Here is a 13,215-nt window from a genome sequence, read left to right as displayed (position 1 = left end):
TGTTCCACAGTGTAGGCGCAACAACTTCAAAAGTGCGATCCTCTCTGGTCTTAAAATCAGAGCGAGGGACAGTTAGGGGACCCTGGTTAGAGGATCAGAGATGCCGGGTGCTATGATAAGGTCTCAGAAGCGCTGCTATATAAGCAGGGCCCTGTCTATATAGAGCTGTATGTGCTAGTAACAGAATTTCAAAGTGGATTTGTAATTTCACTGGAAGCCAGTGAAGGGATGCAAGAACAGGTGTAATATGTGACCGCTGGCTAGTTTTTGTCAGCAGTCTTGCTGCTGCGTTCTGCACTAATTGGAAACTGGCTATGGAGGACTGAATGATGCACGTGCTGGGAATGACAATAATCAAGGTGGGAGAAAATTAAAGCGTGAACTAAAAATACCAGATGATTGAATGACAGCAAAGGTTTGATTTTTGCAATATTTCTTAGGTGAAGGAAACAAGATTGGATGAGCTTTGAGATGCGAGTTTCAAGATTGTGGGGGCTGATATACTGACTGACCCCCTTAGAAAAACTGTCTGGAATCTCAGTTTTACCAGAATTGAGATGAAGGAAGGCAAATGTGTTTTGACGACCATTTAAATAGGGATGAATAGGCAGAGACCACCCTAACTTCTTATGCAAACCCAGTGATTGTGTTCCATAAGCAGACCTGAAAAATGTCAGAAACTCATTGGTTCAGAAAAAGATTCAAGGGTTACTCCAAGTAGGAGTCAAAATCTGCATTTACCAACTGGGATTTAAAGACAATGCTGTCAGTACAGTACTGTCCAGCAGCAGTTTGGTGTTTTGGCTTGGACCCGAGTCATTTGTCTACTAAGCAGAAAATGATTATAGAAAGAGATAAAGCTAGTATCACAAACAAATAAAACTAAACAAGGCAGTGCCCTTATGTAATTTGATTCTGAACACAATATAAACCACACCCACAGGTCCTTAGATTGCACTGCTTCAGTGCAAATGCTACTTACTCAACAACAACTTGAAATCTCTGAAAAACACATTTATGTTAAAGTTTTCTATGTGTGTGTCTATGTGCGTGTGTGTGCGTGTGTGTGCGCGTGTGTGTGCGTGTGTGGGTGTTCAATCTTATTTCGATCATGTAAACAATATACAGGAGTTCATGTAGCAAAGAATTTACTTTACAAAATAAAGTAAATTACATTTCACCTGTTCTGATTTACTTACATGTCTAAAAGGAGTGGGAAGAAATGCACACTTATTTAATCCCACTCCTTTGCCATTATCAGTTAATATTTATTTAGCTTCCTTACTGATATAATCTGCAGTAATAACAATGAACATATTTCTAATATAATATATACACCACATAAAGTACAAATTATTATCATATCAATATGTTTTTGTAACTGCATAACTTTGCCTCCTCACAACAAAGCCAGTACCTCCAGTTCTGAAAAGTTAACTGTACAATCCAAAAAACAACTTTCTAAACAGAGACATTCACTGAAATTCATCATTTTCCATTTTTTTCTATCTCATGACGATCGTATCTTTATGACTCTTTTTGAACTGCTTTATGTTTGGACATTGCTCTGCACTCAAACTGTTCCACAGTTTGACTCCACGCACAGAAACACAAAAACCTTTCCTGGCAGTACGCACATTCACAGCTTCGAAGTGACAAAAAACCCTTAAATTATAACTTTCTTCTCTCAAAAAAAGCATCCTTTGAATATCACCTGGATTATTATTCGTTTTTCGCTCTGAACAGATTTTGTGCTTGATTTATTTTATTGATGCTCCAGAAAACTGAAAGAGCAAAGCATTTTACACTTACCTTCCAGCGAAGGAGACACTGTTTTCTTCTGACTGAACAGAACTCCTGAAAAACTATAAAACTATATTATTTTTTACAAAAACTGTGATGGATGTGTTTTATACAAACAGCTTGTTTGTCTTGTGTGCCTACAAACTTAAATTGAAGGATATTAGATTTCCCACAGAGCTTACGGCTCAAACTGCATGTATAGGAGTTTGTTTGCTGTGAAGTGGATAACACCTTAATTACACATTTGTGCTACTTATGAAGACTGTTTCATGTGTTCGCCCTCAAAATTATCATGATTCAAAAAAATTAATGAAAAAGTCTGAGTTGAATCTGCACAGTAGCAGCAAAATTGTACTTGATTCATTGAGCTTTGTCTCATACAAATGACTTTTCAAAGAGACTGTAATTGCTGCATGTTGCGTGATGCAAATTAAGGTGTAAGGAATATGCATTTCCATCAAGCTACTTTTATTCGAGATCTAAATCATGGCAGATGAAACGGTTAGTGGCCTCAAAGTGGAGCTGTGACAGAGAGCCTTGGCAATTTGTCAACCCTGGGTGAGCAGGAAATCTGCCAAAAAGCCTCATTGCTTTTTCTCTCACTCCAGTGATGATGAACTCCCATGAAGTATTAGCGCTCACAGTGTGTGTTTATCACATTTGTCAGCATGTGTGTAAATGGGAACTTTAAAGGCGGTATTTTTTCCTTTAGTGCCTCTTTTGCACCAGTGTTGCACCCCAACCGTTAAGAAGTTCATCTTTTTTATGTTTTTCCATAGGGATAGCAAAGACTTAAAATTCAGCCAAAATACCTAATTAGCAACCAAAAGATTAAGCCTCAAAGTGTTTAAAAAAATCACAGGCTACTTTAGAGTACTTGACTACCAGCATGTCAAGCTGAACATCCGTATGCTGATGAATAATCTCGCATTTGCTTTGTTGTGCGTTGCTTTTATCTTACAGGACAAAACCTGTGGCGCTATTCAGTGTGGTGTTCTCCCAGCTGCTGGATTTTCTGATAATACAAAACTTTCTTTAAATACCCTTTAAGGATTTGAAATGCCCATGGTGAAGGTGTGAATTCAAGTTCGGCGGCACCAGCGGGGGGTTGCTGGAGTTTGTATTGATCCTTATTTAAGATATTTTAAATTGCTATGTTGAACAAAGAGGTGTTTCTTCCCTCTCGCTCGATGCACTTGTATACTACCAGCAATGTTTGCCTATGCAGGCCGTGGGTGTTTATGAGAAGCGTACTTTACAAGTAGCTTTGGTGTGTTTCCCCCAGCCACTGATACATCATTAACTATTTATAGGGTTATTCCTTTCCTCTCCGCATTATCGCTTTCTCTCCATTTTAACCCCCTCCTCCTTTTCCTCCACCAGTTAACTTTTGACAAAAGAGTTGTGGGACTCTCCCAAGATAGCATTTATTTCTAAATGTACTGCTGTCAGCTGGAATCAGTTTTTATTTGCCTCCACATCAGTGACAGCTATGACAGGAGGCATTGTGTTTTCATGCTGTCCATCCCATTGTTGTGAAGGTGATTTTTGAAGGTATTTTTTTCAAAATTTGGTCCCAGCAAAGTCACAGTGACTTCAAATCCCCTCAAAAATGTATATTTTCTTTTTTATTGAGAGCACTGTAAACAATCAGCAGGCTTACATTTGATAAACAGGGGTTACTATTCTATCTTTTGGTTTATGAAGGGTCTTCACAATTGTCAGTAGGGTTGTCAAAAATGTAATAGTTGCTAATCAGTATCAAAATTGCTATTTGATTAGGCAATAAGCCCCTCCCCTCACTAGCAGCTAAGCACATGAACAGTAGTTGATAATCACAATGCTGAACAACACTTAATGAGGAATTTTATGGTTTTAGAGGGCTAAAGATCCCTTTTTAACAACAATAAAATATTAAACAGTTATAAATGTTAATCTGGCCAGAGCACATCTGATGCTGATCTGATGCCACATTATCACTAAGGTAGTGGCTATGGTTAATAACAGGATCATGCTAATGTTGGAGCTAGGCAGCAAAGTTATCAGTCCTTCCTGTAACTTTAATAGACAGTGTTAATTTGTCAGGATAACACAATTATTTGTGTCTAAAGGGTGGTGTGTTTCTCCTAAAGTCTCAGATTGAAGCTGAGAAAAGTATACAAAGAATCAACTGATTTCCAGTGTTCTCAGCCAATTAGCCTCACGCATGTTATGTGATGGTCCCTGTCATGTATGCGCAACAGCTCCAGGGTAATAGTTGTGAGCAGCTACAACATATTATTAGCGTGGAGGCTCTTTACCGTGAGTAAAGCAAATCTTTACTTTAAATCAAAATACAAGAGAAAGTTATGAAGTTTTATTCAAAAAACAAAACAACACAAGCTGTTGGCTATAAATTGCTAAAGCTACCCAGTCATATGCAGAGTGTTAAAGCCAATGTGTGAAAGCCAAGTAGGATCACAAATTAACCACCTCCTATTACTAGTTTTAATTTACTTTATATAAATAAATAAATTTAAATATGTAACTGTACATACACTGTATAACACTCTATAAAATTTCAACGGAATTTCTGATATTACTGTGGCCCACCTGCAGTACCTTTGCAACCCACCAGGGGGCCCTGTCCCAGATATTGGGATTTACTGCTCTAGAGTAAGTGTATGAGTATTGCGACAATTAATCTCCATAAAAGTGCGTAAAGCTTGGCATGTTGCTAACAGTCTAGTGTATTCTTACAGGCTGGTTTATTTCTCAAATGAAGTTTTTGTAATATCGAGATCGGTTATTCTTAAAGAACACTAATTTTCACTCCTTTAAAACTCTTATTTTGATTTTAATGCTTCGCATAAATCATAGAATCCCTTTTGGCGTCCTTGAGATATTTTTTTGCGTCTCAGTGTTACAGCTCTTAGAAAAAGTTTTTATCCTCTAAAGTAGCACAGTGATTGTAATTTGAACACATATATTGATGCCTGGCCTGTTACTTTAGCTCCACAACTAAATTGGCACACTTACCAAAGGCTATATTATGTGTGCATTTAACTCCCTCTGCTTTATTATATAATTGGCTATGTTTGATCTAATCTAAACTAATCTAATGTCATTATTTTGAATGTAATTATAGGCTTTTAATCCAAGCAGCTAAAAAAAAAAGAAAGGAAAAAACAACACCGGCATGAATTTTCACATCTACACTCCTATTTGCAGACAAATACGTGCACACATGTATAGTGACACCCACACACATACATATGTGGACCTTCTCTCTGCCAGCTGTAAAGTCATGGTGTGTTTGTCATGCTGAATGTTCCCGGTGGAATCAGTAATTCACTGCTCCCTGCCTCATTAGCCATGGAGAGAGTGGTGTAACAGGTTGGTAAAGGGTTCTCCAGCTACTCCTTATTCAACATGCAAATGAAAACACTATTTCCTCCTGAACAAATTAACAGGCTTTTCAAAAGATAAATTGCCCCAGCTGTATTGTAATTTTGACTAAACAATTCAACATATTTCCACAGATCCCCTCGGGGGCGGTGTTGCTGATGAATGCAAATGAATTTCTAATATCTGAGAGTGTGAAGGTATAAGTACGAGATTCTTCAAACTGCTGTGCCAGCCAAACAGCCAACATGAGCGGTTTTGTTTTTCGAAGACTTAGGAGGTGAGAGAGGGCAGGTTCATCGCTGCCCTGTGAATGAAGCAGCTGATTTAGCTAAGGCCAGTTTGTTGTTGCTCAGACGTTACGCAGAAATGATTCAGTGCTGTGTGTCAGCTGATTCTGATCTTTAATACAGTTCAGGTTTACAGGTCTTGTGCTTTGGCTGTTTGTTTTTGGCAATTGTTTGCTGAAATATCAGCAGGAGAAAAGGCAGGAATAAAGATGTCCTCCTCAGTGTATTCAGCTTATCTTGACTGCTTTCCACCGTGATTCAGTTCCTGGTAAAGGTCACCCAAGATAGGTATGTCTCGTTTCCATTTTCATTTCTATACTTATCTGTACTCTTTCTTGTATTTTATCTGCTGCTCTGTCTTGGTTTCCCTCTCTTCTTTGTATTGTTTAACCTTTCTCTCCTGGTACACATTCTCTTCTTTTCTTGCTTTCCCCGAATTTGACATGTTTCTCTTCTTTGAGCTGCTCTGTGCTGAAACACTGGGAGAAAACCCCAGAATTCTGTCTGAGACAGACACGACTTGAAATTTCAGAAATTTGAATAAAAAACTAAATGTATTTAAAGTTGTCTGGTCTTCTTTACCTAGCTCCTTTCTGACATTTAGCTCCGTTGGCCTGCACAAAGTTATTTACTTTGACAGCACCTCATCTACTCATTAATAAGTTATACAGCATTAGAAATCCAGCGAGATTCACTATGGAGATCTTACTCTGTATAGGGTGCTGCAATACAAAGCTATCGCCATTATCAAATAGCAATCTATTGAAGTCATTATATTTCTAACATAATGACTTTCTGTCATTGGTCTTTTCTTGAATTTATGTCTTCTTTGTTTTTGCCTACTTCTTTACCCCCACCCTCGTTTCTTTTGAAAGGTAGTATGTTTCCAAGGAATGGATTTCTGTGAGAGCCATACTGATCTGCTGTAACATTGAGCGCGACACATGCTTGAAAATGGCCTCATAACCCTTCTCAGATTGATGAGCAGCAACGACTGTTTCTCTGCAGTCATTGCTGTTGTCTTTCCTCCTTGGAGTTGTGTAAAGGTTTGCTGCAGATCAACAAACTAAAACTCCTGCCTTTATAACCGTTGCTGATAATGAGTTAATAAAGTGCAATTAAGTAGAAGCGTTTGGCTAATATTTATACTCCACATTTCTGGAGAAGTTGTCAAGGCCCGACCAATATATGATTTCTTTTGTGTGTGTTTTTAAGACCGACACTAATATTGATATTTGATGATTTAAGGATCTAATATAACAGTCAATATATTTTCCTTTTCAGACACACAAAACCTAAGCAGATTATCTCAACATTTACTATGTGTAGGGGAGACCGGGGATAGTTGTAACGTGGGTCAGTTGTAACACTTCCAATTTCTCCAATCAGGGCTAAGTTTCAAATGATGTGATTCATCCTGTGCATGCCCAATTCAGTTCTGCTGTCACATGTGAAAAATCAGCACATTTTGTCAAACACAGACAATTTAACACGAACAAAAGTAATTTGTATGCCAAAAAGTAAGTTTTTCTACTTTATTTCAGTTTCTAATAGCATTATCTGCTTTGCAGTTAAACTCATCAAACTTAAATTATGTTATTTGTATGTCTATGGGGATATATTCTGTGTAGGTCTTTAGTGCTAATGTTTTAGCCGTTGGCTGTAATGTTAGCTAGTTCATGGCTATAGGAGTCTGGGTCAGTTGTAACAGCAACATTCTGGGTTAGTTGTAACAATAATGCAGATGTTACAACTTACCACACTATTACTTTAACTTATATTAAACAAGTTGGGGCAACGACATCAGCAGAGAGAGGTTCACTGGTCGCCTTTGTATATGAGGTTAATGCCATTGGCAACACAATTCCTCCACTGTTTGTGTTCCCACACATACATTATGCAGACCACTGTGTCAGAGATGGACCAGTAGGAAGTATTGGTAGTGGAAATAAATCAGGATGGGTGCAAGAAACAGATTTCCTCATCTTTCTGAAGCACTTTGCAAACCACACCAAGGTAAGCCATGATAAAAAGTAATGGAATTGCGATGCTGGTGCACAGCTACATTTTTTAGCTTCATTGTTATGTTCAAAAGTTGGTGCAAGAGTTGTAGGTTATAATGCCCACTGAGCCAATGAGGCCAAACTCAAGGAAGACCAACCAAAATTAATCAAATATTTAGTTCCAGAAAATTCCATAATTTGTCTTTTTTTGGGGGGTTGGAATATGTTCAAAAGCTGGATTTCTGCATTCTGTCACACACACACAGCTACATAAATGGCTCTAAGTGCATTCATGTGTTGAATAAAAAAGATTACATGTTAATGTTTTGTCAGTACCCTTATTTCATTGTGTTACATTTCACCCCAGGATATGTTTCAACTAACCCAGACTATGGGGTTAATTGTAACATTTCACTCTTTATGTTTGAGACCATACCATGCAATGGGTAATTGTGCTGCAGAGAAAATAGCTGCACTATTTAATAGCAGAGACATGTAAATACTTTGCATTACAGTTTGAATCCACTACCTTAAAAGAGCTCCAATTTACAGACAGAAATGTCAAAAATGTTACAACTATCCCCGGTCTCCCCTATTTATTAATGTCCTCATTTTTAATGCTCTACTTGATCTGCCGGGCAACTTATACAAGGTCAGTGCTCATAAAATAGTTGAAGGGTGTTTCTCTTGTCTTTTATTTACTTTGATTTCAATTTAACAGCTGCTATAAATGCAGATACCAGCAAATAAATAACATTGGCAAATAATAATGGCCTGATGATAAACTCATAAGTTGTGCATTAGACAATCTTCACACCTAGGCTTTTGTCCTTACTACAGTTATAATTGAATGGTATTTAAAAGTTAAAAAACAACATATAAACTAATATTAGGGTGGGTCATGAAGTAAACAATAGAAAGATAATATACTTACACTGCAGTAAAATTGATATTTTTTCATTATACATTTTTAAAATGTCAGCTTCATATTTTGTGGAAATATTTGATTTTGGTTTAAGATGAACAGTTTTTCATGTCTCTGCAAGGCCTCCATCAGAAAGTATGTCTTAAAAAAGAGAAGTAAAAGAAAAACAAAACAATAATTGGTAGAGTGTCTCACATTCAACTGTTACTAAAAACTTTTTTTCCCTAATTGATTCACACTATCCACAAATAAAATATTAAAAATCCCTTGTAGTGAGAATGAGAGTTAGCTTCACATTGTTCACCAAGTTTCAGTATTACTTTTTGGAGTTCAAAAGTGAAATACAGTATGTGAGCACAGAGCGAAGGAGGCAACCCAATGTACAGGGAATGCAAATATGATGCATCGATCTTGTGTGTTAATTGGCGCTAATTACTGGAGTACGTGAGATCATAAAATAAAACAGAAAAATACTTAATAGAAGATAAAGTCACCTTAGATGACTTCAGCAACTTTCTGTTAAATGTTGGATAAACTTTTGCAAAATGGGGGAAAACAGTAGACTTTGAAATACATATGGGAATCCTGACTCAGTCTGCTTTATTAAAAAAACTTTAGAACTGAAAATTTAGAAGATGCTTAAACATATGTGATGTATTGCTATTCACCCCAAAATAATATAGAGCTGAATATATCTCTGAACAATATTGCCAGCATCTTTCTCCAGCCATGATGCTAGTTTTTTTGTCATCAGTCAACTGAAGCATGGTTGACAGATAACATTTGAATGCTATAGAATTATTTAGACTGTATTCATTAACAGTGAGTAATAATGTATTAATCCAGAAACAGCTCATGCGATTAAAACCCAAATATTCAGAATTCCCAGGGGGACCACAAATACACTTTTCTTGATTTAGCTGTCATTGTTGCAGTTATGTTCTGTGTGTGCTGTGCAATACAGAACGAGCCTTGGCAACTAAAATCTCAGTCAAATCAAATCTGGATGGCGTCTGGATGAATTTTCTTACACTGTGTTTAATCCAACGGGAACGTAGCTCAACACATTTGATTATAAATATGTTGTAACAAAAAAATGTCCCTGCAAAGAAGCAGCCGAGGTTGTCATAAAGGATTACTCTTTTCTTTAGTTTCTTTTTTTTATCTGCTGCTGCAATGCCTTTACTTATCCTGCAGTTGCTAACATCTTCAGGCAATATTTTTTGCTACAACTTCTACAACTCCAGTTTTTGCAATCTGAGTTGAAGATGATATATATAGGACTAGAGGGGATGACAAACAGTGTGAGATTAGGTAGTGAGGCAGTACAGGCAGAATAAGCTCTGCCAGCTAACTGTGAGGGGATGTGTCTCTCTTTTTCTGTCTCTCTCAGACAATCATAAGCTTGGCCTTTTAATCACTTGTTTATCCTTGATGTTTTTTTGCAGGAATTTACGTTGGAAGTTTGATTCCACATACTTGACAGCTGTAACACAAACTCAAAATCAGAGAAATTTTAATGTGGACTTGTGGGAAAAGAATAAAGACAGAGATTATGAGTTGGCTGTCATAACTGCAGTCTTTTTTTAGAGGCTGATGGCTAACAACTAAAAACATAGAAAATGCACTTATCCTAGCTATATGCAAAATATCTTCATGCACTGTGGGGTGAGAGATGATTCTCAAAGACTGAAATTTTGTCAAAGAATATACTGGGAATGAGAGAAACTAGACAGCAAAGTCATTGGTAAGCAACCAAGAGGATTTTTGTCACTAGTAAAAGGAAAAAATTAAAATTAAATAGGTCTGAGTATGACTTATTTGCCATGGCTTTTTGCTTTCTTTACAAAATTTCAAATTCGAATCATTAAGGCTCTCTCTCTTCTGTGGAAACCAGAAAGATGAGCTTTCATTTGAAATGCAAGCCCTCGCCAAGGTGACACAACTTAAACTTCAGTCGATGCCTTGCTTTGGCTGAAAAAAGAGGAAATCAAAAAAGCTATGTCCAAATTAGCGAGAATCAGTTTGTACATGTAAGGACAGAGCTCACCAGGAGAAACTGCAGCAGCTGACCTGGTGTTATCGTTGGCAGCCTTCCACATTAGGACTTTTTCCTGCTGCATGTTCTGTTGCTTTTTTTCTATTTTACAGCATTGCCTTTCACCTGCCTATAACAAAAAAAAACAAACATCTGTTTTCTTCTCTTCTTTAATAAGTCATAAAATGACACAAGCATTCACATGGAAGAGTGAGTTCTTTTTAAAGAAAGGTTTGTAATAGTTCATTCAGTTGTCCATGAACACTACTTTGCCTGTGTGTTGAGCTTTGGGTCATGCACGTTATGTTGAAAGGTGGATCCAAATGGATTTCAGACTGAAGTAAAAAGCTTTTTTTTAATATAGTTTATATACAGTCCAGAAAGGGCAACACAAAAGGTAACACGAGTAAAAAATTGCAGAAAAATAACAAACATGGAAACTAGGAATATATAAAACTCACACAACAGACAATATGAAACATACAAAGTACAATGTGCAAAACTCTCGGGACACCCCACATTCCTTTATGTTTTACTTTCAAGGAACCCGACTTTCTTGTAATTTTAAAGTGGTTTAAAGCAACAATTCTTTAACTGTTCAAGTGGTTTCAAGCAATAGTTCTCCAATAGTTGAATAATAGTTCGCTTGCTATCTGAAGGTCTTTTAAAGCTTTTTGCTTTTTTTAAAGCCACATAATTCAAAGAATAAACTATTGTTCTGTCTACACAAAACAGACAACTCAGCAAAGAACTGATTCTAAATTATGTTTTTAGCCACAGTTACTGGAAGTCTGTCTCAAAAACACGTAATTTGTCCTTTAGCTGAATCTATGAAAAATCCCGAAGACGTTTTACAGGCATAACATAGTATTTTTGCACCAACAAGGTGATTCCCAAAGAGCCATTAGCTGAAAATCAGTAACAACATATATAATAGATTGATGATCCAAATCTTTGTTTAAAATCAGAGGGGATCACAAAAGATGTAAAATAGTGAGTGTCTACAGCCATCTATAAAACACAGTGGAGGAGAATGTCCTTCAAGCAGCCTTCCTGAAGAGTAATGAAAAGAAATGGTGAGAAAGTCTGCCCAAGAATGTTCAGGCTATACTAAACTAGAGATGGACCGATCCGATATTACGTATTGGTATCGGTCCGATACTGATGTAAATTACTGGATCGGATATCGGAGAGAAATAAAAAATGTAATCCAAGCACCTCACAAAACTTGCGACACGGCCTAACTCGGCTCATAACCGTAGCACGTCGGAGCAGTGTGCTCACGTGATAGAGCGGCTGTGTGTACTTGTAGCCTCGCTAGCAATCCAGCATTTCATCTCCGAGGAAGTTATCCCAGAGAGAAGTAAAGCAAGTGTGTAAGTTCATCTCTGAATGTTTGTAAAGCATACCCACGTTAAGCTTAACAACCGATATATGGAGCGACTGCCTCTCTCTCCCTCTCCCTCTCTTGTTGCTACTTCAATCATGAAACTGATCAATGATCAGCTGATCGGCTTTTCTGTGGCGAGTCCGTCTCTCTTCTTTGTTTTTGGCCCACTTTGCACCAGAAAGAGGAAACCAGCGGCTGAACAACAGCAGCACGTTTAAGCTTGATAAGCTGTTGTTAGAATTTATTTAATATTACTTTCTACACCAGGATCCTTTTCTACGTAGCTGACGGCTGGTAACTGTGCAGGGGCGGATCTAGCAAAGTTTAGCCAGGGGGGCCGATAGGGCATTAACAGGGAAAAGGGGGCACAAAGACATACTTTTCTTTCTTATTCTCATTTAAAATGTCTAGCTTTTAATAAATAATTATCTGAATCTTACACCCAAAGTTTTAATCTGATGTAAAATGTATAGAAGTCCATTACTGTATATAGTAACTGTTAAGTCTAATATACCCTAGTAAGCTATAGTACTTTTTCCTTTGAGAAGGTACCATCTGTGCAGTCTGCAATTCTGTTGAAGAAAGATGTTGAATCTATTTAATTATTCTTGAAAAATAATTTATTTCTGTGCATTTTTTTTTCACCCTGCATCAAATTAAAGTTGATTACGTCGATTAAGCATCGTGAGGTGGTGGGTGGGGGGTGGTTCCCTATTTTTTTTTTGCTGGGAGTTTGCAACCATATTAGTTAGGTTGCTTAATATTTCTGCTAAGTACTCTTTAAAATACCAGAATAGGGAGGATGGAGTAGGTTTAGGTTTATTAGATTGATCAGTGTTGCTGAACTATGAAATATTTTGGGTGCAGTGTATTTTTTACATACAGGTATAACAGAATAGCTTTAGTGTTGTTGTTTATTTAAACTTGAGTATGAACTTATACAAAATGCAGCAAGATATTAAAAGAACAGTTTTATTGATTAAAAAACACACTATATATATATTCATATCGGTATCTGCAGATATCCAAATTTATGATATCGGTATCGGACATAAAAAAGTGGTATCGTGCCATCTCTATACTAAACAATACAGGCGTTCACGAAGTACTTAATTTCAAGCTTGTTGTAATTGTGCAAACTCTTTTTTTCACATTAAATACTAAATTTCCATTTATGTTTGGAGCATTTTCAATAAGTTGCTAAACATGGTTCCCTTTTCCCAGCAAAATACAAAAATTAGGAGGAACAAGGCACAGTCGAGCATAATCGAGATGATCAAGGAAGTACAACCCAGATATAAGAGAAAAGTAGTTAACAGAAGAAAATGGGAAGCAAACTACTATAACTGAAAGAAACAGCCCCCACCCCCCACCCCACCCCC

General features: G+C 37.1%; 1 protein-coding gene across 2 annotated transcripts in view; it reads left to right on the top strand.

Annotated features, from left to right (window-relative positions):
* si:dkey-112m2.1 (transmembrane protein 132C) overlaps nucleotides 1-13,215 on the top strand; it is a 169,723-nt gene that overhangs the window by 55,523 nt on the left and 100,985 nt on the right. The gene's annotated exons all lie outside the window — the stretch shown is intronic.

Source organism: Oreochromis aureus, linkage group 7 (genome assembly GCF_013358895.1).
Source record: "Oreochromis aureus strain Israel breed Guangdong linkage group 7, ZZ_aureus, whole genome shotgun sequence".
Lineage (NCBI taxonomy): Eukaryota > Metazoa > Chordata > Actinopteri > Cichliformes > Cichlidae > Oreochromis > Oreochromis aureus.
This window is presented reverse-complemented; position numbering and strand designations above follow the sequence as displayed.